Here is a 26863-nt window from a genome sequence, read left to right on the forward strand (position 1 = left end):
GAATATTACAAAATGTTTCCGCCCGGTTTCGAACCGGGGACCTTTCGCGTGTGAGGCGAACGTAATAACCACTAGACTACGGAAACCGAATGATTGGAAAACTAAGGGTGCGACTGACTTTCGCGTGTGAGGCGAACGTGATAACCAATACACTACTGAAACTAAAGTCTGAATAGCAAATACTAATTTGTTAAAATGTGTTTCCGCCCGGTCTCGAACTGGGGACCTTTCGCATGTAAGGCGAACTTGATAACCACTACACTACGGAAACCCAATGAGTGGAATACTAAGGGTGTGGCTGACTTTCGCGTGTGAGGCGAACGTGATAACCAATACACTACTGAAACTAAAGTCTGAATAGCAAATACTGAGAAGTGCGAAGAACCAATTTGTTAAAATGTGTTTCCGCCCGGTCTCGAACTGGGGACCTTTCGCGTGTAAGGCGAACGTGATAACCACTACACTACGGAAACCCAATGAGTGGAATACTAAGGGTGTGGCTGACTTTGGCTGGGTGGGACATTTATCGCTCTCGGAACCTAATGAAATCAGAAATTACTTAGTCAATTAATTAAACAATAAGGCTTGAGAAGCCGGGAATTATTGTGTGCAGCGGCTCTTGGAAGAGGCTTGGTGGTTCAAAACTTCTTCCATTTAAGAGTGATGGAAGCCACTGTGTTCTTGGGTACCTTCAATGCTGCAGAAATGACCAATCATTTGAATTTACCACAGGTGGACTCCAATCAAGTTGAAGAAACATCTCAAGGATGATCAATGGAAACAGGATGGACCTGAGCTCAATTTCCAGCCTCATAGCAAAGGGTCTGAAAACGTACGTAAATAAGGTATTTTTAAAATATTTAATGGGTATTATGGCTCTTTCTGTGGTACTAAATTTGGGATATTATGTGTGGTAGACATGAGAAGCCGGGAATTATCGTGTGCCGCCGGAACTTGGAAGAGGCTTGGTGGTTCCAAACTTCTTCTATTTAAGAGTGATGGAAGCCACTCTGTTCTTGGGTACCTTCAATGCTGCAGAAATGACCAATCATTTGAATTTACCACAGGTGGACTCCAATCAAGTTGAAGAAACATCTCAAGGATGATCAATGGAAACAGGATGGACCTGAGCTCAATTTCCAACCTCATAGCAAAGGGTCTGAAAATGTATGTAAATAAGGTATTTTTAAAATATTTTTTCATTAATAAAAACTATATGTTATCGCTTTGTCATTATGTGGGATTGTGTGTAGATAGATTTGATTTTATTTCATCCATTTTAGTATAAGGCTGTAACGTAACAAAATGTGGAAAAAAGTAAGGGGTCTGAAAACTTTCCGAATGCACTGTACCTATGCAGGCTAGCTTCTTTTCCTTTGCTAGCCAGCCAACTAAATCTATCACACAATCACATCAAGCAGCTGAAATGACAGAAAACAATCTACATTTTTGTTTGTTTTACCTTGGATTATATTGCCATTTCTTTGGATATATCCATTACAATGACCCTGATAAATGAATTTGCCTTGCTCAGAGAAGCTGTCAGTCTGGTCACATTCATACAGATCGCATGGTGGAGGTCCCCAAAAAAAACGGCAACATTGATCCACAGGTCGGAGAGGTAGACAGCAAGGTTTAGACAAACCTCAACTGTTTCAAACCAAATGCTAGCCTCTGGGCATTGGGAAATATTGAATATTACAAAATGTTTCCGCCCGGTTTCGAACAGGGGACCTTTCGCGTGCGAAGCGAACGTGACAACCACTACACTACTGAAACTAAAGTCTGAATAGCAAATACTGAGAAGTGCGAAGGACCAATTTGTTAAAATGTGTTTCTGCCCGGTCTCGAACCAGGGACCTTTCGCGTGTTAGGCGAACGTGATAACCACTACACTACGGAAACCCAATGAGTGGAGTGCTAAGGGTGTGGCTGACTTTGGCTGGGTGGGACATTTATCGCTCTCAGAACCTAATGAAATCAGAAATTGCTTAGTCAATTAATTAAACAATAAGGCTTGAGAAGCCGGGAATTATTGTGTGCAGCGGCTCTTGGAAGAGGCTTGGTGGTTCAAAACTTCTTCCATTTAAGAGTGATGGAAGCCACTGTGTTCTTGGGTACCTTCAATGCTGCAGAAATGACCAATCATTTGAATTTACCACAGGTGGACTCGAATGAAGTTGAAGAAACATCTCAAGGATGATCAATGGAAACAGGATGGACCTGAGCTCAATTTCCAGCCTCATAGCAAAGGGTCTGAAAACGTACGTAAATAAGGTATTTTTAAAATATTTAATGGGTATTATGGCTCTTTCTGTGGTACTCAATTTGGGATATTATGTGAGGTAGACATGAGAAGCCGGGAATTATCGTGTGCAGCCGGAACTTGGAAGAGGCTTGGTGGTTCCAAACTTCTTCTATTTAAGAGTGATGGAAGCCACTGTGTTCTTGGGTACCTTCAATGCTGCAGAAATGACCAATCATTTGAATTTACCACAGGTGGACTCGAATGAAGTTGAAGAAACATCTCAAGGATGATCAATGGAAACAGGATGGACCTGAGCTCAATTTCCAGCCTCATAGCAAAGGGTCTGAAAACGTACGTAAATAAGGTATTTTTAAAATATTTAATGGGTATTATGGCTCTTTCTGTGGTACTCAATTTGGGATATTATGTGAGGTAGACATGAGAAGCCGGGAATTTATCGTGTGCAGCCGGAACTTGGAAGAGGCTTGGTGGTTCCAAACTTCTTCTATTTAAGAGTGATGGAAGCCACTGTGTTCTTGGGTACCTTCAATGCTGCAGAAATGACCAATCATTTGAATTTACCACAGGTGGACTCCAATCAAGTTGAAGAAACATCTCAAGGATGATCAATGGAAACAGGATGGACCTGAGCTCAATTTCCAGCCTCATAGCAAAGGGTCTGAAAATGTATGTAAATAAGGTATTTTTAAAATATTTTTTTCATTAATAAAAACTATATGTTATCGCTTTGTCATTATGTGGTATTGTGTGTAGATAGATTTGATTTTATTTCATCCATTTTAGTATAAGGCTGTAACGAAACAAAATGTGGAAAAAAGTAAGGGGTCTGAAAACTTTCCGAATGCACTGTACCTATGCAGGCTAGCTTCTTTTCCTTTGCTAGCCAGCCAACTAAATCTATCACACAATCACATCAAGCAGCTGAAATGACAGAAAACGATCTACATTTTTGTTTGTTTTACCTTGGATTATATTGCCATTTCTTTGGATATATCCATTACAATGACCCTGATAAATGAATTTGCCTGGCTCAGAGAAGCTGTCAGTCTGGTCACATTCATACAGATCGCATGGTGGAGGTCCCCAAAAAAACGGCAACACTGATCCACAGGTCGGAGAGGTAGATAGCAAGGTTTAGACAAACCTCAACTGTTTCAAACCAAATGCTAGCCTCTGGGCATTGGGAAATATTGAATATTACCAAATGTTTCCACCCAGTTTCGAACCGGGGACCTTTCGCGTGTGAGGCGAACGTGATAACCACTACACTACGGAAACCGAATGATTGGAAAACTAAGGGTGTGACTGACTTTCGCGTGTGAGGCGAACGTGATAACCAATACACTACTGAAACTAAAGTCTGAATAGCAAATACTGAGAAGTGCGAAGGTCCAATTTGTTAAAATGTGTTTCCGCCCGGTCTCGAACCAGGGTCCTTTCGCGTGTTAGGCGAACGTGATAACCACTACACTACGGAAACCCAATGAGTGGAATACTAAGGGTGTGGCTGACTTTGGCTGGGTGGGACATTTATCGCTCTCAGAACCTAATGAAATCAGAAATTACTTAGTCAATTAATTAAACAATAAGGCTTGAGAAGCCGGGAATTATTGTGTGCAGCGGCTCTTGGAAGAGGCTTGGTGGTTCAAAACTTCTTCCATTTAAGAGTGATGGAAGCCACTGTGTTCTTGGGTACCTTCAATGCTGCAGAAATGACCAATCATTTGAATTTACCACAGGTGGACTCCAATCAAGTTGAAGAAACATCTCAAGGATGATCAATGGAAACAGGATGGACCTGAGCTCAATTTCCAGCCTCATAGCAAAGGGTCTGAAAATGTATGTAAATAAGCTATTTTTAAAATATTTTTTTCATTAATAAAGACTATATGTTATCGCTTTGTCATTATGTGGTATTGTGTGTAGATAGATTTGATTTTATTTCATCCATTTTAGTATAAGGCTGTAACGTAACAAAATGTGGAAAAAAGTAAGGGGTCTGAAAACTTTCCGAATGCACTGTACCTATGCAGGCTAGCTTATTTTCCTTTGCTAGCCAGCCAACTAAATCTATCACACAATCACATCAAGCAGCTGAAATGACAGAAAACGATCTACATTTTTGTTTGTTTTACCTTGGATTATATTGCCATTTCTTTGGATATATCCATATTCTTTGGATATATATTCAACTCACGGAAACCCAATGAGTTGAATACTAAGGGTGTGGCTGACTTTGGCTGGGTGGGACATTTATCGCTCTCAGAACCTAATGATATCAGAAATTACTTAGTCAATTAATTAAACAATAAGGCTTGAGAAGCCGGGAATTATTGTGTGCAGCGGCTCTTGGAAGAGGCTTGGTGGTTCAAAACTTCTTCCATTTAAGAGTGATGGAAGCCACTGTGTTCTTGGGTACCTTCAATGCTGCAGAAATGACCAATCATTTGAATTTACCACAGGTGGACTCCAATCAAGTTGAAGAAACATCTCAAGGATGATCAATGGAAACAGGATGGACCTGAGCTCAATTTCCAGCCTCATAGCAAAGGGTCTGAAAACGTACGTAAATAAGGTATTTTTAAAATATTTAATGGGTATTATGGCTCTTTCTGTGGTACTAAATTTGGGATATTATGTGTGGTAGGCATGAGAAGCCGGGAATTATCGTGTGCCGCCGGAACTTGGAAGAGGCTTGGTGGTTCCAAACTTCTTCTATTTAAGAGTGATGGAAGCCACTCTGTTCTTGGGTACCTTCAATGCTGCAGAAATGACCAATCATTTGAATTTACCACAGGTGGACTCCAATCAAGTTGAAGAAACATCTCAAGGATGATCAATGGAAACAGGATGGACCTGAGCTCAATTTCCAACCTCATAGCAAAGGGTCTGAAAATGTATGTAAATAAGGTATTTTTAAAATATTTTTTCATTAATAAAAACTATATGTTATCGCTTTGTCATTATGTGGGATTGTGTGTAGATAGATTTGATTTTATTTCATCCATTTTAGTATAAGGCTGTAACGTAACAAAATGTGGAAAAAAGTAAGGGGTCTGAAAACTTTCCGAATGCACTGTACCTATGCAGGCTAGCTTATTTTCCTTTGCTAGCCAGCCAACTAAATCTATCACACAATCACATCAAGCAGCTGAAATGACAGAAAACAATCTACATTTTTGTTTGTTTTACCTTGGATTATATTGCCATTTCTTTGGATATATCCATTACAATGACCCTGATAAATGAATTTGCCTTGCTCAGAGAAGCTGTCAGTCTGGTCACATTCATACAGATCGCATGGTGGAGGTCCCCAAAAAAAACGGCAACATTGATCCACAGGTCGGAGAGGTAGACAGCAAGGTTTAGACAAACCTCAACTGTTTCAAACCAAATGCTAGCCTCTGGGCATTGGGAAATATTGAATATTACAAAATGTTTCCGCCCGGTTTCGAACAGGGGACCTTTCGCGTGCGAAGCGAATGTGACAACCACTACACTACTGAAACTAAAGTCTGAATAGCAAATACTGAGAAGTGCGAAGGACCAATTTGTTAAAATATTTTTCCGCCCGGTCTCGAACCGGGGACCTTTCGCGTGTTAGGCGAACGTGATAACCACTACACTACGGAAACCGAATGATTGGAAAACTAAGGGTGTGACTGACTTTCGCGTGTGAGGCGAACGTGATAACCAATACACTACTGAAACTAAAGTCTGAATAGCAAATACGAAGTGCGAAGAACCAATTTGTTAAAATGTGTTTCCGCCCGGTCTCGAACCGGGGTCCTTTCGCGTGTTAGGCGAACGTGATAACCACTACACTACGGAAACCCGATGAGTGGAATACTAAGGGTGTGGCTGACTTTGGCTGGGTGGGACATTTATCGCTCTCAGAACCTAATGAAATCAGAAATTACTTAGTCAATTAATTAAACAATAAGGCTTGAGAAGCCGGGAATTATTGTGTGCAGCGGCTCTTGGAAGAGGCTTGGTGGTTCAAAACTTCTTCCATTTAAGAGTGATGGAAGCCACTGTGTTCTTGGGTACCTTCAATGCTGCAGAAATGACCAATCATTTGAATTTACCACAGGTGGACTCCAATCAAGTTGAAGAAACATCTCAAGGATGATCAATGGAAACAGGATGGACCTGAGCTCAATTTCCAGCCTCATAGCAAAGGGTCTGAAAACGTACGTAAATAAGGTATTTTTAAAATATTTAATGGGTATTATGGCTCTTTCTGTGGTACTCAATTTGGGATATTATGTGAGGTAGACATGAGAAGCCGGGAATTATCGTGTGCAGCCGGAACTTGGAAGAGGCTTGGTGGTTCCAAACTTCTTCTATTTAAGAGTGATGGAAGCCACTGTGTTCTTGGGTACCTTCAATGCTGCAGAAATGACCAATCATTTGAATTTACCACAGGTGGACTCCAATCAAGTTGAAGAAACATCTCAAGGATGATCAATGGAAACAGGATGGACCTGAGCTCAATTTCCAGCCTCATAGCAAAGGGTCTGAAAATGTATGTAAATAAGGTATTTTTAAAATATTTTTTTCATTAATAAAAACTATATGTTATCGCTTTGTCATTATGTGGTATTGTGTGTAGATAGATTTGATTTTATTTCATCCATTTTAGTATAAGGCTGTAACGAAACAAAATGTGGAAAAAAGTAAGGGGTCTGAAAACTTTCCGAATGCACTGTACCTATGCAGGCTAGCTTCTTTTCCTTTGCTAGCCAGCCAACTAAATCTATCACACAATCACATCAAGCAGCTGAAATGACAGAAAACGATCTACATTTTTGTTTGTTTTACCTTGGATTATATTGCCATTTCTTTGGATATATCCATTACAATGACCCTGATAAATGAATTTGCCTGGCTCAGAGAAGCTGTCAGTCTGGTCACATTCATACAGATCGCATGGTGGAGGTCCCCAAAAAAACGGCAACACTGATCCACAGGTCGGAGAGGTAGATAGCAAGGTTTAGACAAACCTCTACTGTTTCAAACCAAATGCTAGCCTCTGGGCATTGGGAAATATTGAATATTACCAAACATTTCCGCCCAGTTTCGAACCGGGGACCTTTCGCGTGTGAGGCGAACGTGATAACCACTACACTACGGAAACCGAATGATTGGAAAACTAAGGGTGTGACTGACTTTCGCGTGTGAGGCGAACGTGATAACCAATACACTACTGAAACTAAAGTCTGAATAGCAAATACGAAGTGCGAAGGACCAATTTGTTAAAATGTGTTTCCGCCCGGTCTCGAACCGGGGTCCTTTCGCGTGTTAGGCGAACGTGATAACCACTACACTACGGAAACCCAATGAGTGGAATACTAAGGGTGTGGCTGACTTTGGCTGGGTGGGACATTTATCGCTCTCAGAACCTAATGAAACCAGAAATTACTTAGTCAATTAATTAAACAATAAGGCTTGAGAAGCCGGGAATTATTGTTTGCAGCGGCTCTTGGAAGAGGCTTGGTGGTTCAAAACTTCTTCCATTTAAGAGTGATGGAAGCCACTGTGTTCTTGGGTACCTTCAATGCTGCAGAAATGACCAATCATTTGAATTTACCACAGGTGGACTCCAATCAAGTTGAAGAAACATCTCAAGGATGATCAATGGAAACAGGATGGACCTGAGCTCAATTTCCAGCCTCATAGCAAAGGGTCTGAAAATGTATGTAAATAAGCTATTTTTAAAATATTTTTTTCATTAATAAAAACTATATGTTATCGCTTTGTCAGTATGTGGTATTGTGTGTAGATAGATTTTATTTTATTTCATCCATTTTAGTATAAGGCTGTAACGTAACAAAATGTGGAAAAAAGTAAGGGGTCTGAAAACTTTCCGAATGCACTGTACCTATGCAGGCTAGCTTATTTTCCTTTGCTAGCCAGCCAACTAAATCTATCACACAATCACATCAAGCAGCTGAAATGACAGAAAACGATCTACATTTTTGTTTGTTTTACCTTGGATTATATTGCCATTTCTTTGGATATATCCATATTCTTTGGATATATATTCAACTCACGGAAACCCAATGAGTTGAATACTAAGGCTGTGGCTGACTTTGGCTGGGTGGGACATTTATCGCTCTCAGAACCTAATGATATCAGAAATTACTTAGTCAATTAATTAAACAATAAGGCTTGAGAAGCCGGGAATTATTGTGTGCAGCGGCTCTTGGAAGAGGCTTGGTGGTTCAAAACTTCTTCCATTTAAGAGTGATGGAAGCCACTGTGTTCTTGGGTACCTTCAATGCTGCAGAAATGACCAATCATTTGAATTTACCACAGGTGGACTCCAATCAAGTTGAAGAAACATCTCAAGGATGATCAATGGAAACAGGATGGACCTGAGCTCAATTTCCAGCCTCATAGCAAAGGGTCTGAAAACGTACGTAAATAAGGTATTTTTAAAATATTTAATGGGTATTATGGCTCTTTCTGTGGTACTAAATTTGGGATATTATGTGTGGTAGGCATGAGAAGCCGGGAATTATCGTGTGCCGCCGGAACTTGGAAGAGGCTTGGTGGTTCCAAACTTCTTCTATTTAAGAGTGATGGAAGCCACTCTGTTCTTGGGTACCTTCAATGCTGCAGAAATGACCAATCATTTGAATTTACCACAGGTGGACTCCAATCAAGTTGAAGAAACATCTCAAGGATGATCAATGGAAACAGGATGGACCTGAGCTCAATTTCCAACCTCATAGCAAAGGGTCTGAAAATGTATGTAAATAAGGTATTTTTAAAATATTTTTTCATTAATAAAAACTATATGTTATCGCTTTGTCATTATGTGGGATTGTGTGTAGATACATTTTATTTTATTTCATCCATTTTAGTATAAGGCTGTAACGTAACAAAATGTGGAAAAAAGTAAGGGGTCTGAAAACTTTCCGAATGCACTGTACCTATGCAGGCTAGCTTCTTTTCCTTTGCTAGCCAGCCAACTAAATCTATCACACAATCACATCAAGCAGCTGAAATGACAGAAAACAATCTACATTTTTGTTTGTTTTACCTTGGATTATATTGCCATTTCTTTGGATATATCCATTACAATGACCCTGATAAATGAATTTGCCTTGCTCAGAGAAGCTGTCAGTCTGGTCACATTCATACAGATCGCATGGTGGAGGTCCCCAAAAAAAACGGCAACATTGATCCACAGGTCGGAGAGGTAGACAGCAAGGTTTAGACAAACCTCAACTGTTTCAAACCAAATGCTAGCCTCTGGGCATTGGGAAATATTGAATATTACAAAATGTTTCCGCCCGGTTTCGAACCGGGGACCTTTCGCGTGTGAGGCGAACGTGATAACCAATACACTACTGAAACTAAAGTCTGAATAGCAAATACTGAGAAGTGCGAAGGACCACTTTGTTAAAATGTGTTTCCGCCCGGTCTCAAACCGGGGACCTTCCGCGTGTTAGGCGAACGTGATAACCACTACACTACAGAAACCCAATGACTTTGGCTGGGTGGGACATTTATCGCTCTCAGAACCTAATGAAATCAGAAATTACTTAGTCAATTAATTAAACAATAAGGCTTGAGAAGCCGGGAATTATTGTGTGCAGCGGCTCTTGGAAGAGGCTTGGTGGTTCAAAACTTCTTCCATTTAAGAGTGATGGAAGCCACTGTGTTCTTGGGTACCTTCAATGCTGCAGAAATGACCAATCATTTGAATTTACCACAGGTGGACTCCAATCAAGTTGAAGAAACATCTCAAGGATGATCAATGGAAACAGGATGGACCTGAGCTCAATTTCCAGCCTCATAGCAAAGGGTCTGAAAACGTACGTAAATAAGGTATTTTTAAAATATTTAATGGGTATTATGGCTCTTTCTGTGGTACTAAATTTGGGATATTATGTGTGGTAGGCATGAGAAGCCGGGAATTATCGTGTGCCGCCGGAACTTGGAAGAGGCTTGGTGGTTCCAAACTTCTTCTATTTAAGAGTGATGGAAGCCACTCTGTTCTTGGGTACCTTCAATGCTGCAGAAATGACCAATCATTTGAATTTACCACAGGTGGACTCCAATCAAGTTGAAGAAACATCTCAAGGATGATCAATGGAAACAGGATGGACCTGAGCTCAATTTCCAACCTCATAGCAAAGGGTCTGAAAATGTATGTAAATAAGGTATTTTTAAAATATTTTTTCATTAATAAAAACTATATGTTATCGCTTTGTCATTATGTGGGATTGTGTGTAGATACATTTTATTTTATTTCATCCATTTTAGTATAAGGCTGTAACGTAACAAAATGTGGAAAAAAGTAAGGGGTCTGAAAACTTTCCGAATGCACTGTACCTATGCAGGCTAGCTTCTTTTCCTTTGCTAGCCAGCCAACTAAATCTATCACACAATCACATCAAGCAGCTGAAATGACAGAAAACAATCTACATTTTTGTTTGTTTTACCTTGGATTATATTGCCATTTCTTTGGATATATCCATTACAATGACCCTGATAAATGAATTTGCCTTGCTCAGAGAAGCTGTCAGTCTGGTCACATTCATACAGATCGCATGGTGGAGGTCCCCAAAAAAAACGGCAACATTGATCCACAGGTCGGAGAGGTAGACAGCAAGGTTTAGACAAACCTCAACTGTTTCAAACCAAATGCTAGCCTCTGGGCATTGGGAAATATTGAATATTACAAAATGTTTCCGCCCGGTTTCGAACAGGGGACCTTTCGCGTGCGAAGCGAATGTGACAACCACTACACTACTGAAACTAAAGTCTGAATAGCAAATACTGAGAAGTGCGAAGGACCAATTTGTTAAAATATTTTTCCACCCGGTCTCAAACCGGGGACCTTTCGCATGTTAGGCGAACGTGATAACCACTACACTACGGAAACCCAATGAGTTGAGTACTAAGGGTGTGGCTGACTTTGGCTGGGTGGGACATTTATCGCTCTCAGAACCTAATGAAATCAGAAATTGCTTAGTCAATTAATTAAACAATAAGGCTTGAGAAGCCGGGAATTATTGTGTGCAGCGGCTCTTGGAAGAGGCTTGGTGGTTCAAAACTTCTTCCATTTAAGAGTGATGGAAGCCACTGTGTTCTTGGGTACGTTCAATGCTGCAGAAATGACCAATCATTTGAATTTACCACAGGTGGACTCCAATCAAGTTGAAGAAACATCTCAAGGATGATCAATGGAAACAGGATGGACCTGAGCTCAATTTCCAGCCTCATAGCAAAGGGTCTGAAAACGTACGTAAATAAGGTATTTTTAAAATATTTAATGGGTATTATGGCTCTTTCTGTGGTACTCAATTTGGGATATTATGTGAGGTAGACATGAGAAGCCGGGAATTATCGTGTGCAGCCGGAACTTGGAAGAGGCTTGGTGGTTCCAAACTTCTTCTATTTAAGAGTGATGGAAGCCACTCTGTTCTTGGGTACCTTCAATGCTGCAGAAATGACCAATCATTTGAATTTACCACAGGTGGACTCCAATCAAGTTGAAGAAACATCTCAAGGATGATCAATGGAAACAGGATGGACCTGAGCTCAATTTCCAACCTCATAGCAAAGGGTCTGAAAATGTATGTAAATAAGGTATTTTTAAAATATTTTTTCATTAATAAAAACTATATGTTATCGCTTTGTCATTATGTGGGATTGTGTGTAGATAGATTTTATTTTATTTAATCAATTTTAGTATAAGGCTGTAACGTAACAAAATGTGGAAAAAAGTAAGGGGTCTGAAAACTTTCCGAATGCACTGTACCTTTGCAGGCTAGCTTCTTTTCCTTTGCTAGCCAGCCAACTAAATCTATCACACAATCACATCAAGCAGCTGAAATGACAGAAAACAATCTACATTTTTGTTTGTTTTACCTTGGATTATATTGCCATTTCTTTGGATATATCCATTACAATGACCCTGATAAATGAATTTGCCTGGCTCAGAGAAGCTGTCAGTCTGGTCACATTCATACAGATCGCATGGTGGAGGTCCCCCAAAAAACGGCAACATTGATCCACAGGTCGGAGAGGTAGACAGCAAGGTTTAGACAAACCTCAACTGTTTCAAACCAAATGCTAGCCTCTGGGGATTGGGAAATATTGAATATTACAAAATGTTTCCGCCCGGTTTCAAACTTGGGACCTTTCGCGTGTGAGGCGAACGTGATAACCACTACACTACGGAAACCAAATGATTGGAAAACTAAGGGTGTGACTGACTTTCGCGTGTGAGGCGAACGTGATAACCAATACACTACTGAAACTAAAGTCTGAATAGCAAATACTGAGAAGTGCGAAGGACCAATTTGTTAAAATGTGTTTCCGCCCGGTCTCGAACCGGGGTCCTTTCGCGTGTTAGGCGAACGTGATAACCACTACACTACGGAAACCCAATGAGTGGAATACTAAGGGTGTGGCTGACTTTGGCTGGGTGGGACATTTATCGCTCTCAGAACCTAATGAAACCAGAAATTACTTAGTCAATTAATTAAACAATAAGGCTTGAGAAGCCGGGAATTATTGTTTGCAGCGGCTCTTGGAAGAGGCTTGGTGGTTCAAAACTTCTTCCATTTAAGAGTGATGGAAGCCACTGTGTTCTTGGGTACCTTCAATGCTGCAGAAATGACCAATCATTTGAATTTACCACAGGTGGACTCCAATCAAGTTGAAGAAACATCTCAAGGATGATCAATGGAAACAGGATGGACCTGAGCTCAATTTCCAGCCTCATAGCAAAGGGTCTGAAAATGTATGTAAATAAGCTATTTTTAAAATATTTTTTTCATTAATAAAAACTATATGTTATCGCTTTGTCAGTATGTGGTATTGTGTGTAGATAGATTTTATTTTATTTCATCCATTTTAGTATAAGGCTGTAACGTAACAAAATGTGGAAAAAAGTAAGGGGTCTGAAAACTTTCCGAATGCACTGTACCTATGCAGGCTAGCTTATTTTCCTTTGCTAGCCAGCCAACTAAATCTATCACACAATCACATCAAGCAGCTGAAATGACAGAAAACGATCTACATTTTTGTTTGTTTTACCTTGGATTATATTGCCATTTCTTTGGATATATCCATATTCTTTGGATATATATTCAACTCACGGAAACCCAATGAGTTGAATACTAAGGCTGTGGCTGACTTTGGCTGGGTGGGACATTTATCGCTCTCAGAACCTAATGATATCAGAAATTACTTAGTCAATTAATTAAACAATAAGGCTTGAGAAGCCGGGAATTATTGTGTGCAGCGGCTCTTGGAAGAGGCTTGGTGGTTCAAAACTTCTTCCATTTAAGAGTGATGGAAGCCACTGTGTTCTTGGGTACCTTCAATGCTGCAGAAATGACCAATCATTTGAATTTACCACAGGTGGACTCCAATCAAGTTGAAGAAACATCTCAAGGATGATCAATGGAAACAGGATGGACCTGAGCTCAATTTCCAGCCTCATAGCAAAGGGTCTGAAAACGTACGTAAATAAGGTATTTTTAAAATATTTAATGGGTATTATGGCTCTTTCTGTGGTACTAAATTTGGGATATTATGTGTGTTAGGCATGAGAAGCCGGGAATTATCGTGTGCCGCCGGAACTTGGAAGAGGCTTGGTGGTTCCAAACTTCTTCTATTTAAGAGTGATGGAAGCCACTCTGTTCTTGGGTACCTTCAATGCTGCAGAAATGACCAATCATTTGAATTTACCACAGGTGGACTCCAATCAAGTTGAAGAAACATCTCAAGGATGATCAATGGAAACAGGATGGACCTGAGCTCAATTTCCAACCTCATAGCAAAGGGTCTGAAAATGTATGTAAATAAGGTATTTTTAAAATATTTTTTCATTAATAAAAACTATATGTTATCGCTTTGTCATTATGTGGGATTGTGTGTAGATAGATTTTATTTTATTTCATCCATTTTAGTATAAGGCTGTAACGTAACAAAATGTGGAAAAAAGTAAGGGGTCTGAAAACTTTCCGAATGCACTGTACCTATGCAGGCTAGCTTCTTTTCCTTTGCTAGCCAGCCAACTAAATCTATCACACAATCACATCAAGCAGCTGAAATGACAGAAAACAATCTACATTTTTGTTTGTTTTACCTTGGATTATATTGCCATTTCTTTGGATATATCCATTACAATGACCCTGATAAATGAATTTGCCTTGCTCAGAGAAGCTGTCAGTCTGGTCACATTCATACAGATCGCATGGTGGAGGTCCCCAAAAAAAACGGCAACATTGATCCACAGGTCGGAGAGGTAGACAGCAAGGTTTAGACAAACCTCAACTGTTTCAAACCAAATGCTAGCCTCTGGGCATTGGGAAATATTGAATATTACAAAATGTTTCCGCCCGGTTTCGAACAGGGGACCTTTCGCGTGCGAAGCGAATGTGACAACCACTACACTACTGAAACTAAAGTCTGAATAGCAAATACTGAGAAGTGCGAAGGACCAATTTGTTAAAATATTTTTCCGCCCGGTCTCGAACCGGGGACCTTTCGCGTGTTAGGCGAACGTGATAACCACTACACTACGGAAACCCAATGAGTTGAATACTAAGGGTGTGGCTGACTTTGGCTGGGTGGGACATTTATCGCTCTCAGAACCTAATGAAATCAGAAATTGCTTAGTCAATTAATTAAACAATAAGGCTTGAGAAGCCGGGAATTATTGTGTGCAGCGGCTCTTGGAAGAGGCTTGGTGGTTCAAAACTTCTTCCATTTAAGAGTGATGGAAGCCACTGTGTTCTTGGGTACCTTCAATGCTGCAGAAATGACCAATCATTTGAATTTACCACAGGTGGACTCCAATCAAGTTGAAGAAACATCTCAAGGATGATCAATGGAAACAGGATGGACCTGAGCTCAATTTCCAGCCTCATAGCAAAGGGTCTGAAAACGTACGTAAATAAGGTATTTTTAAAATATTTAATGGGTATTATGGCTCTTTCTGTGGTACTCAATTTGGGATATTATGTGAGGTAGACATGAGAAGCCGGGAATTATCGTGTGCAGCCGGAACTTGGAAGAGGCTTGGTGGTTCCAAACTTCTTCTATTTAAGAGTGATGGAAGCCACTCTGTTCTTGGGTACCTTCAATGCTGCAGAAATGACCAATCATTTGAATTTACCACAGGTGGACTCCAATCAAGTTGAAGAAACATCTCAAGGATGATCAATGGAAACAGGATGGACCTGAGCTCAATTTCCAACCTCATAGCAAAGGGTCTGAAAATGTATGTAAATAAGGTATTTTTAAAATATTTTTTCATTAATAAAAACTATATGTTATCGCTTTGTCATTATGTGGGATTGTGTGTAGATAGATTTTATTTTATTTAATCAATTTTAGTATAAGGCTGTAACGTAACAAAATGTGGAAAAAAGTAAGGGGTCTGAAAACTTTCCGAATGCACTGTACCTTTGCAGGCTAGCTTCTTTTCCTTTGCTAGCCAGCCAACTAAATCTATCACACAATCACATCAAGCAGCTGAAATGACAGAAAACAATCTACATTTTTGTTTGTTTTACCTTGGATTATATTGCCATTTCTTTGGATATATCCATTACAATGACCCTGATAAATGAATTTGCCTGGCTCAGAGAAGCTGTCAGTCTGGTCACATTCATACAGATCGCATGGTGGAGGTCCCCCAAAAAACGGCAACATTGATCCACAGGTCGGAGAGGTAGACAGCAAGGTTTAGACAAACCTCAACTGTTTCAAACCAAATGCTAGCCTCTGGGGATTGGGAAATATTGAATATTACAAAATGTTTCCGCCCGGTTTCAAACTTGGGACCTTTCGCGTGTGAGGCGAACGTGATAACCACTACACTACGGAAACCAAATGATTGGAAAACTAAGGGTGTGACTGACTTTCGCGTGTGAGGCGAACGTGATAACCAATACACTACTGAAACTAAAGTCTGAATAGCAAATACTGAGAAGTGCGAAGGACCAATTTGTTAAAATGTGTTTCCGCCCGGTCTCGAACCGGGGACCTTTCGCGTGGTAGGCGAACGTGATAACCACTACACTACGGAAACCCAATGAGTGGAGTACTAAGGGTGTGGCTGACTTTGGCTGGGTGGGACATTTATCGCTCTCAGAACCTAATGAAATCAGAAATTGCTTAGTCAATTAATTAAACAATAAGGCTTGAGAAGCCGGGAATTATTGTGTGCAGCGGCTCTTGGAAGAGGCTTGGTGGTTCAAAACTTCTTCCATTTAAGAGTGATGGAAGCCACTGTGTTCTTGGGTACGTTCAATGCTGCAGAAATGACCAATCATTTGAATTTACCACAGGTGGACTCCAATCAAGTTGAAGAAACATCTCAAGGATGATCAATGGAAACAGGATGGACCTGAGCTCAATTTCCAGCCTCATAGCAAAGGGTCTGAAAACGTACGTAAATAAGGTATTTTTAAAATATTTAATGGGTATTATGGCTCTTTCTGTGGTACTCAATTTGGGATATTATGTGAGGTAGACATGAGAAGCCGGGAATTATCGTGTGCAGCCGGAACTTGGAAGAGGCTTGGTGGTTCCAAACTTCTTCTATTTAAGAGTGATGGAAGCCACTCTGTTCTTGGGTACCTTCAATGCTGCAGAAATGACCAATCATTTGAATTTACCACAGGTGGACTCCAATCAAGTTGAAGAAACATCTCAAGGATGATCAATGGAAACAGGATGGACCTGAGCTCAATTTCCAACCTCATAGCAAAGGGTCTGAAAATGTATGTAAATAAGGTATTTTTAAAATATTTTTTTCATTAATAAAAACTATATGTTATCGCTTTGTCATTATGTGGTATTGTGTGTAGATAGATTTTATTTTATTTCATCCATTTTAGTATAAGGCTGTAACGTAACAAAATGTGGAAAAAAGTAAGGGGTCTGAAAACTTTCCGAATGCACTGTACCTATGCAGGCTAGCTTATTTTCCTTTGCTAGCCAGCCAACTAAATCTATCACACAATCACATCAAGCAGCTGAAATGACAGAAAACGATCTACATTTTTGTTTGTTTTACCTTGGATTATATTGCCATTTCTTTGGATATATCCATTACAATGACCCTGATAAATGAATTTGCCTGGCTCAGAGAAGCTGTCAGTCTGGTCACATTCATACAGATCGCATGGTGGAGGTCCCCAAAAAAACGACAACATTGATCCACAGGTCGGAGAGGTAGACAGCAAGGTTTAGACAAACCTCAACTGTTTCAAACCAAATGCTAGCCTCTGGGGATTGGGAAATATTGAATATTACAAAATGTTTCCGCCCGGTTTCAAACCTGGGACCTTTCGCGTGTGAGGCGAACGTGATAACCACTACACTACGGAAACCGAATGATTGGAAAACTAAGGGTGTGACTGACTTTCGCGTGTGAGGCGAACGTGATAACCAATACACTACTGAAACTAAAGTCTGAATAGCAAATACTGAGAAGTGCGAATGACCAATTTGTTAAAATGTGTTTCCGCCCGGTCTCGAACCGGGGACCTTTCGCGTGTTAGGCGAACGTGATAACCACTACACTACGGAAACCAAATTTTGGGAAAACTAAGGGTGTGACTGACTTTCGCGTGTGAGGCGAACGTGATAACCAATACACTACTGAAACTAAAGTCTGAATAGCAAATACTGAGAAGTGCGAAGGACCAATTTGTTAAAATGTGTTTCCGCCCGGTCTCGAACCGGGGACCTTTCGCGTGTTAGGCGAACATGATAACCACTACACTACGGAAACCCAATGAGTGGAGTACTAAGGGTTTGGCTGACTTTGGCTGGGTGGGACATTTATCGCTCTCAGAATCTAATGAAATCAGAAATTACTTAGTCAATTAATTAAACAATAAGGCTTGAGAAGCCGGGAATTATTGTGTGCAGCGGCTCTTGGAAGAGGCTTGGTGGTTCAAAACTTCTTCCATTTAAGAGTGATGGAAGCCACTGTGTTCTTGGGTACCTTCAATGCTGCAGAAATGACCAATCATTTGAATTTACCACAGGTGGACTCCAATCAAGTTGAAGAAACATCTCAAGGATGATCAATGGAAACAGGATGGACCTGAGCTCAATTTCCAGCCTCGTAGCAAAGGGTCTGAAAACGTACGTAAATAAGGTATTTTTAAAATATTTAATGGGTATTATGGCTCTTTCTGTGGTACTCAATTTGTGATATTATGTGAGGTAGACATGAGAAGCCGGGAATTATCGTGTGCAGCCGGAACTTGGAAGAGGCTTGGTGGTTCCAAACTTCTTCTATTTAAGAGTGATGGAAGCCACTGTGTTCTTGGGTACCTTCAATGCTGCAGAAATGACCAATCATTTGAATTTACCACAGGTGGACTCCAATCAAGTTGAAGAAACATCTCAAGGATGATCAATGGAAACAGGATGGACCTGAGCTCAATTTCCAGTCTCATAGCAAAGGGTCTGAAAATGTATGTAAATAAGGTATTTTTAAAATATTTTTTTCATTAATAAAAACTATATGTTATCGCTTTGTCATTATGTGGTATTGTGTGTAGATAGATTTTATTTTATTTAATCCATTTTAGTATAAGGCTGTAACATAACAAAATGTGGAAAAAAGTAAGGGGTCTGAAAACTTTCCGAATGCACTGTACCTATGCAGGCTAGCTTCTTTTCCTTTGCTAGCCAGCCAACTAAATCTATCACACAATCACATCAAGCAGCTGAAATGACAGAAAACGATCTACATTTTTGTTTGTTTTACCTTGGATTATATTGCCATTTCTTTGGATATATCCATTACAATGACCCTGATAAATGAATTTGCCTTGCTCAGAGAAGCTGTCAGTCTGGTCACATTCATACAGATCGCATGGTGGAGGTCCCCAAAAAAAACGGCAACATTGATCCACAGGTCGGAGAGGTAGACAGCAAGGTTTAGACAAACCTCAACTGTTTCAAACCAAATGCTAGCCTCTGGGCATTGGGAAATATTGAATATTACAAAATGTTTCCGCCCGGTTTCGAACAGGGGACCTTTCGCGTGCGAAGCGAATGTGACAACCACTACACTACTGAAACTAAAGTCTGAATAGCAAATACTGAGAAGTGCGAAGGACCAATTTGTTAAAATATTTTTCCGCCCGGTCTCGAACCGGGGACCTTTCGCGTGTTAGGCGAACGTGATAACCACTACACTACGGAAACCCAATGAGTTGAATACTAAGGGTGTGGCTGACTTTGGCTGGGTGGGACATTTATCGCTCTCAGAACCTAATGAAATCAGAAATTGCTTAGTCAATTAATTAAACAATAAGGCTTGAGAAGCCGGGAATTATTGTGTGCAGCGGCTCTTGGAAGAGGCTTGGTGGTTCAAAACTTCTTCCATTTAAGAGTGATGGAAGCCACTGTGTTCTTGGGTACCTTCAATGCTGCAGAAATGACCAATCATTTGAATTTACCACAGGTGGACTCCAATCAAGTTGAAGAAACATCTCAAGGATGATCAATGGAAACAGGATGGACCTGAGCTCAATTTCCAGCCTCATAGCAAAGGGTCTGAAAACGTACGTAAATAAGGTATTTTTAAAATATTTAATGGGTATTATGGCTCTTTCTGTGGTACTCAATTTGGGATATTATGTGAGGTAGACATGAGAAGCCGGGAATTATCGTGTGCAGCCGGAACTTGGAAGAGGCTTGGTGGTTCCAAACTTCTTCTATTTAAGAGTGATGGAAGCCACTCTGTTCTTGGGTACCTTCAATGCTGCAGAAATGACCAATCATTTGAATTTACCACAGGTGGACTCCAATCAAGTTGAAGAAACATCTCAAGGATGATCAATGGAAACAGGATGGACCTGAGCTCAATTTCCAACCTCATAGCAAAGGGTCTGAAAATGTATGTAAATAAGGTATTTTTAAAATATTTTTTCATTAATAAAAACTATATGTTATCGCTTTGTCATTATGTGGGATTGTGTGTAGATAGATTTTATTTTATTTAATCAATTTTAGTATAAGGCTGTAACGTAACAAAATGTGGAAAAAAGTAAGGGGTCTGAAAACTTTCCGAATGCACTGTACCTTTGCAGGCTAGCTTCTTTTCCTTTGCTAGCCAGCCAACTAAATCTATCACACAATCACATCAAGCAGCTGAAATGACAGAAAACAATCTACATTTTTGTTTGTTTTACCTTGGATTATATTGCCATTTCTTTGGATATATCCATTACAATGACCCTGATAAATGAATTTGCCTGGCTCAGAGAAGCTGTCAGTCTGGTCACATTCATACAGATCGCATGGTGGAGGTCCCCCAAAAAACGGCAACATTGATCCACAGGTCGGAGAGGTAGACAGCAAGGTTTAGACAAACCTCAACTGTTTCAAACCAAATGCTAGCCTCTGGGGATTGGGAAATATTGAATATTACAAAATGTTTCCGCCCGGTTTCAAACTTGGGACCTTTCGCGTGTGAGGCGAACGTGATAACCACTACACTACGGAAACCAAATGATTGGAAAACTAAGGGTGTGACTGACTTTCGCGTGTGAGGCGAACGTGATAACCAATACACTACTGAAACTAAAGTCTGAATAGCAAATACTGAGAAGTGCGAAGGACCAATTTGTTAAAATGTGTTTCCGCCCGGTCTCGAACCGGGGACCTTTCGCGTGGTAGGCGAACGTGATAACCACTACACTACGGAAACCCAATGAGTGGAGTACTAAGGGTGTGGCTGACTTTGGCTGGGTGGGACATTTATCGCTCTCAGAACCTAATGAAATCAGAAATTGCTTAGTCAATTAATTAAACAATAAGGCTTGAGAAGCCGGGAATTATTGTGTGCAGCGGCTCTTGGAAGAGGCTTGGTGGTTCAAAACTTCTTCCATTTAAGAGTGATGGAAGCCACTGTGTTCTTGGGTACGTTCAATGCTGCAGAAATGACCAATCATTTGAATTTACCACAGGTGGACTCCAATCAAGTTGAAGAAACATCTCAAGGATGATCAATGGAAACAGGATGGACCTGAGCTCAATTTCCAGCCTCATAGCAAAGGGTCTGAAAACGTACGTAAATAAGGTATTTTTAAAATATTTAATGGGTATTATGGCTCTTTCTGTGGTACTCAATTTGGGATATTATGTGAGGTAGACATGAGAAGCCGGGAATTATCGTGTGCAGCCGGAACTTGGAAGAGGCTTGGTGGTTCCAAACTTCTTCTATTTAAGAGTGATGGAAGCCACTCTGTTCTTGGGTACCTTCAATGCTGCAGAAATGACCAATCATTTGAATTTACCACAGGTGGACTCCAATCAAGTTGAAGAAACATCTCAAGGATGATCAATGGAAACAGGATGGACCTGAGCTCAATTTCCAACCTCATAGCAAAGGGTCTGAAAATGTATGTAAATAAGGTATTTTTAAAATATTTTTTTCATTAATAAAAACTATATGTTATCGCTTTGTCATTATGTGGTATTGTGTGTAGATAGATTTTATTTTATTTCATCCATTTTAGTATAAGGCTGTAACGTAACAAAATGTGGAAAAAAGTAAGGGGTCTGAAAACTTTCCGAATGCACTGTACCTATGCAGGCTAGCTTATTTTCCTTTGCTAGCCAGCCAACTAAATCTATCACACAATCACATCAAGCAGCTGAAATGACAGAAAACGATCTACATTTTTGTTTGTTTTACCTTGGATTATATTGCCATTTCTTTGGATATATCCATTACAATGACCCTGATAAATGAATTTGCCTGGCTCAGAGAAGCTGTCAGTCTGGTCACATTCATACAGATCGCATGGTGGAGGTCCCCAAAAAAACGACAACATTGATCCACAGGTCGGAGAGGTAGACAGCAAGGTTTAGACAAACCTCAACTGTTTCAAACCAAATGCTAGCCTCTGGGGATTGGGAAATATTGAATATTACAAAATGTTTCCGCCCGGTTTCAAACCTGGGACCTTTCGCGTGTGAGGCGAACGTGATAACCACTACACTACGGAAACCGAATGATTGGAAAACTAAGGGTGTGACTGACTTTCGCGTGTGAGGCGAACGTGATAACCAATACACTACTGAAACTAAAGTCTGAATAGCAAATACTGAGAAGTGCGAATGACCAATTTGTTAAAATGTGTTTCCGCCCGGTCTCGAACCGGGGACCTTTCGCGTGTTAGGCGAACGTGATAACCACTACACTACGGAAACCAAATTTTGGGAAAACTAAGGGTGTGACTGACTTTCGCGTGTGAGGCGAACGTGATAACCAATACACTACTGAAACTAAAGTCTGAATAGCAAATACTGAGAAGTGCGAAGGACCAATTTGTTAAAATGTGTTTCCGCCCGGTCTCGAACCGGGGACCTTTCGCGTGTTAGGCGAACATGATAACCACTACACTACGGAAACCCAATGAGTGGAGTACTAAGGGTTTGGCTGACTTTGGCTGGGTGGGACATTTATCGCTCTCAGAATCTAATGAAATCAGAAATTACTTAGTCAATTAATTAAACAATAAGGCTTGAGAAGCCGGGAATTATTGTGTGCAGCGGCTCTTGGAAGAGGCTTGGTGGTTCAAAACTTCTTCCATTTAAGAGTGATGGAAGCCACTGTGTTCTTGGGTACCTTCAATGCTGCAGAAATGACCAATCATTTGAATTTACCACAGGTGGACTCCAATCAAGTTGAAGAAACATCTCAAGGATGATCAATGGAAACAGGATGGACCTGAGCTCAATTTCCAGCCTCGTAGCAAAGGGTCTGAAAACGTACGTAAATAAGGTATTTTTAAAATATTTAATGGGTATTATGGCTCTTTCTGTGGTACTCAATTTGTGATATTATGTGAGGTAGACATGAGAAGCCGGGAATTATCGTGTGCAGCCGGAACTTGGAAGAGGCTTGGTGGTTCCAAACTTCTTCTATTTAAGAGTGATGGAAGCCACTGTGTTCTTGGGTACCTTCAATGCTGCAGAAATGACCAATCATTTGAATTTACCACAGGTGGACTCCAATCAAGTTGAAGAAACATCTCAAGGATGATCAATGGAAACAGGATGGACCTGAGCTCAATTTCCAGTCTCATAGCAAAGGGTCTGAAAATGTATGTAAATAAGGTATTTTTAAAATATTTTTTTCATTAATAAAAACTATATGTTATCGCTTTGTCATTATGTGGTATTGTGTGTAGATAGATTTTATTTTATTTAATCCATTTTAGTATAAGGCTGTAACATAACAAAATGTGGAAAAAAGTAAGGGGTCTGAAAACTTTCCGAATGCACTGTACCTATGCAGGCTAGCTTCTTTTCCTTTGCTAGCCAGCCAACTAAATCTATCACACAATCACATCAAGCAGCTGAAATGACAGAAAACGATCTACATTTTTGTTTGTTTTACCTTGGATTATATTGCCATTTCTTTGGATATATCCATTACAATGACCCGGATAAATGAATTTGCCTGGCTCAGAGAAGCTGTCAGTCTGGTCACATTCATACAGATCGCATGGTGGAGGTCCCCAAAAAAACGGCAACATTGATCCACAGGTCGGAGAGGTAGACAGCAAGGTTTAGACAAACCTCAACTGTTTCAAACCAAATGCTAGCCTCTGGGCATTGGGAAATATTGAATATTACAAAATGTTTCCGCCCGGTTTCGAACCTGGGACCTTTCGCGTGTGAGGCGAACGTGATAACCACTACACTACGGAAACCGAATGACTGGAAGACTAAGGGTGTGACTGACTTTCGCGTGTGAGGCGAACGTGATAACCAATACACTACTGAAACTAAAGTCTGAATAGCAAATTCTGAGAAGTGCGAAGGACCAATTTGTTAAAATGTGTTTCCGCCCGGTCTCGAACCGGGGACCTTTCGCGTGTTAGGCAAACGTGATAACCACTACACTACGGAAACCCAATGAGTGGAGTACTAAGGGTGTGGCTGACTTTGGCTGGGTAGGACATTTATCGCTCTCAGAACCTAATGAAATCAGAAATTACTTAGTCAATTAATTAAACAATAAGGATTGAGAAGCCGGGAATTATTGTGTGCAGCGGCTCTTGGAAGAGGCTTGGTGGTTCAAAACTTCTTCCATTTAAGAGTGATGGAAGCCACTGTGTTCTTGGGTACCTTCAATGCTGCAGAAATGACCAATCATTTGAATTTACCACAGGTGGACTCCAATCAAGTTGAAGAAACATCTCAAGGATGATCAATGGAAACAGGATGGACCTGAGCTCAATTTCCAACCTCATAGCAAAGGGTCTGAAAATGTATGTCAATAAGGTATTTTAAAAATATTTAATGGGTATTATGGCTCTTTCTGTGGTACTCAATTTGGGATATTATGTGAGGTAGACATGAGAAGCCGGGAATTATCGTGTGCAGCCGGAACTTGGAAGAGGCTTGGTGGTTCCAAACTTCTTCTATTTAAGAGTGATGGAAGCCACTGTGTTCTTGGGTACCTTCAATGCTGCAGAAATGACCAATCATTTGAATTTACCACAGGTGGACTCCAATCAAGTTGAAGAAACATCTCAAGGATGATCAATGGAAACAGGATGGACCTGAGCTCAATTTCCAGCCTCATAGCAAAGGGTCTGAAAATGTATGTAAATAAGGTATTTTTTTAAATATTTTTTTCATTAATAAAAACTATATGTTATCGCTTTGTCATTATGTGGTATTGTGTGTAGATAGATTTTATTTTATTTCATCCATTTTAGTATAAGGCTGTAACGTAACAAAATGTGGAAAAAAGTAAGGGGTCTGAAAACTTTCCGAATGCACTGTACCTATGCAGGCTAGCTTCTTTTCCTTTGCTAGCCAGCCAACTAAATCTATCACACAATCACATCAAGCAGCTGAAATGACAGAAAACGATCTACATTTTTGTTTGTTTTACCTTGGATTATATTGCCATTTCTTTGGATATATCCATTACAATGACCCTGATAAATGATTTTGCCTGTCTCAGAGAAGCTGTCAGTCTGGTCACATTCATACAGATCGCATGGTGGAGGTCCCCAAAAAAACAGCAACATTGATCCAGAGGTCAGAGAGGTAGACAGCAAGGTTTAGACAAACCTCAACTGTTTCAAACCAAATGCTAGCCTCTGGGCATTGGGAAATATTGAATATTACAAAATGTTTCCGCCCGGTTTCGAACCAGGGACCTTTCGCGTGTGAGGCGAACGTGATAACCAATACACTCCTGAAACTAAAGTCTGAATAGCAAATACTGAGAAGTGCGAAGGACCAATTTGTTAAAATGTGTTTCCGCCCGGTCTCGAACCGGGGACCTTTCGCGTGTGAGGCGAACGTGATAACCAATACACTCCTGAAACTAAAGTCTGAATAGCAAATACTGAGAAGTGCGAAGGACCAATTTGTTAAAATGTGTTTCCGCCCGGTCTCGAACCAGGGACCTTTGGCGTGTGAGGCGAATGTGATAACCACTACACTACGGAAACTGAATGATTGGAAAACTAAGGGTGTCTGAAAACGTACGTAAATAAGGTATTTTTAAAATATTTAACGGGTATTATGGCTCTTTATGTGGTACTCAATTTGGGATATTATGTGAGGTAGACATGAGAAGCCGGGAATTATCGTGTGCAGCCTGAACTTGGAAGAGGCTTGGTGGTTCAAAACTTCTTCCATTTAAGAGTGATGGAAGCCACTGTGTTCTTGGGTACCTTCAATGCTGCAGAAATGACCAATCATTTGAATTTACCACAGGTGGACTCCAATCAAGTTGAAGAAACATCTCAAGGATGATCAATGGAAACAGGATGGACCTGAGCTCAATTTCCAGCCTCATAGCAAAGGGTCTGAAAACGTACGTAAATAAGGTATTTTTAAAATATTTTATGGGTATTATGGCTCTTTATGTGGTACTCAATTTGGGATATTATGTGAGGTAGACATGAGAAGCCGGGAATTATCGTGTGCAGCCGGAACTTGGAAGAGGCTTGGTGGTTCCAAACTTCTTCTATTTAAGAGTGATGGAAGCCACTGTGTTCTTGGGTACCTTCAATGCTGCAGAAATGACCAATCATTTGAATTTACCACAGGTGGACTCCAATCAAGTTGAAGAAACATCTCAAGGATGATCAATGGAAACAGGATGGACCTGAGCTCAATTTCCAGCCTCATAGCAAAGGGTCTGAAAATGTATGTAAATAAGGTATTTTTAAAATATTTTTTTCATTAATAAAAACTATATGTTATCGCTTTGTCATTATATGGTATTGTGTGTAGATAGATTTTATTTTATTTCATCCATTTTAGTATAAGGCTGTAACGTAACAAAATGTGGAAAAAAGTAAGGGGTCTGAAAACTTTCCGAATGCACTGTACCTATGCAAGCTAGCTTCTTTTCCTTTGCTAGCCAGCCAACTAAATCTATCACACAATCACATCAAGCAGCTGAAATGACAGAAAACGATCTACATTTTTGTTTGTTTTACCTTGGATTATATTGCCATTTCTTTGGAAATATCCATTACAATGACCCTGATAAATGAATTTGCCTGGCTCAGAGAAGCTGTCAGTCTGGTCACATTC

General features: G+C 40.3%; 21 non-coding genes across 21 annotated transcripts; all 21 read right to left on the reverse strand.

The window, feature by feature from the left end:
* Positions 1–13: 13 nt before the first annotated feature.
* Positions 14–86, reverse strand: trnav-cac. Its single transcript has one exon. It is a non-coding gene; the product is annotated as a tRNA-Val (tRNA).
* A 112-nt stretch (positions 87–198) lies between these two features.
* Positions 199–271, reverse strand: trnav-uac. Its single transcript has one exon. It is a non-coding gene; the product is annotated as a tRNA-Val (tRNA).
* A 129-nt stretch (positions 272–400) lies between these two features.
* On the reverse strand, positions 401–473 carry trnav-uac. The gene has a single exon. It is a non-coding gene; the product is annotated as a tRNA-Val (tRNA).
* A 1359-nt stretch (positions 474–1832) lies between these two features.
* Positions 1833–1905, reverse strand: trnav-aac. The gene has a single exon. It is a non-coding gene; the product is annotated as a tRNA-Val (tRNA).
* A 1771-nt stretch (positions 1906–3676) lies between these two features.
* On the reverse strand, positions 3677–3749 carry trnav-aac. The gene has a single exon. It is a non-coding gene; the product is annotated as a tRNA-Val (tRNA).
* A 2082-nt stretch (positions 3750–5831) lies between these two features.
* Positions 5832–5904, reverse strand: trnav-aac. The gene has a single exon. It is a non-coding gene; the product is annotated as a tRNA-Val (tRNA).
* Positions 5905–6030: 126 nt separating this feature from the next.
* On the reverse strand, positions 6031–6103 carry trnav-aac. The gene has a single exon. It is a non-coding gene; the product is annotated as a tRNA-Val (tRNA).
* A 1432-nt stretch (positions 6104–7535) lies between these two features.
* On the reverse strand, positions 7536–7608 carry trnav-aac. Its single transcript has one exon. It is a non-coding gene; the product is annotated as a tRNA-Val (tRNA).
* Positions 7609–9690: 2082 nt separating this feature from the next.
* trnav-aac lies at positions 9691–9763 on the reverse strand. Its single transcript has one exon. It is a non-coding gene; the product is annotated as a tRNA-Val (tRNA).
* Positions 9764–11098: 1335 nt separating this feature from the next.
* Positions 11099–11171, reverse strand: trnav-aac. Its single transcript has one exon. It is a non-coding gene; the product is annotated as a tRNA-Val (tRNA).
* Positions 11172–12605: 1434 nt separating this feature from the next.
* trnav-aac lies at positions 12606–12678 on the reverse strand. The gene has a single exon. It is a non-coding gene; the product is annotated as a tRNA-Val (tRNA).
* Positions 12679–14760: 2082 nt separating this feature from the next.
* Positions 14761–14833, reverse strand: trnav-aac. The gene has a single exon. It is a non-coding gene; the product is annotated as a tRNA-Val (tRNA).
* Positions 14834–16267: 1434 nt separating this feature from the next.
* On the reverse strand, positions 16268–16340 carry trnag-acc. Its single transcript has one exon. It is a non-coding gene; the product is annotated as a tRNA-Gly (tRNA).
* A 1435-nt stretch (positions 16341–17775) lies between these two features.
* trnav-aac lies at positions 17776–17848 on the reverse strand. The gene has a single exon. It is a non-coding gene; the product is annotated as a tRNA-Val (tRNA).
* Positions 17849–17977: 129 nt separating this feature from the next.
* Positions 17978–18050, reverse strand: trnav-aac. Its single transcript has one exon. It is a non-coding gene; the product is annotated as a tRNA-Val (tRNA).
* A 1360-nt stretch (positions 18051–19410) lies between these two features.
* Positions 19411–19483, reverse strand: trnav-aac. The gene has a single exon. It is a non-coding gene; the product is annotated as a tRNA-Val (tRNA).
* A 1434-nt stretch (positions 19484–20917) lies between these two features.
* Positions 20918–20990, reverse strand: trnag-acc. The gene has a single exon. It is a non-coding gene; the product is annotated as a tRNA-Gly (tRNA).
* A 1435-nt stretch (positions 20991–22425) lies between these two features.
* Positions 22426–22498, reverse strand: trnav-aac. Its single transcript has one exon. It is a non-coding gene; the product is annotated as a tRNA-Val (tRNA).
* A 129-nt stretch (positions 22499–22627) lies between these two features.
* trnav-aac lies at positions 22628–22700 on the reverse strand. Its single transcript has one exon. It is a non-coding gene; the product is annotated as a tRNA-Val (tRNA).
* Positions 22701–23933: 1233 nt separating this feature from the next.
* Positions 23934–24006, reverse strand: trnav-cac. Its single transcript has one exon. It is a non-coding gene; the product is annotated as a tRNA-Val (tRNA).
* A 129-nt stretch (positions 24007–24135) lies between these two features.
* On the reverse strand, positions 24136–24208 carry trnav-aac. Its single transcript has one exon. It is a non-coding gene; the product is annotated as a tRNA-Val (tRNA).
* Between the last annotated feature and the right edge of the window lie 2655 nt (positions 24209–26863).

This window comes from Oncorhynchus mykiss, chromosome 8 (genome assembly GCF_013265735.2).
Source record: "Oncorhynchus mykiss isolate Arlee chromosome 8, USDA_OmykA_1.1, whole genome shotgun sequence".
Lineage (NCBI taxonomy): Eukaryota > Metazoa > Chordata > Actinopteri > Salmoniformes > Salmonidae > Oncorhynchus > Oncorhynchus mykiss.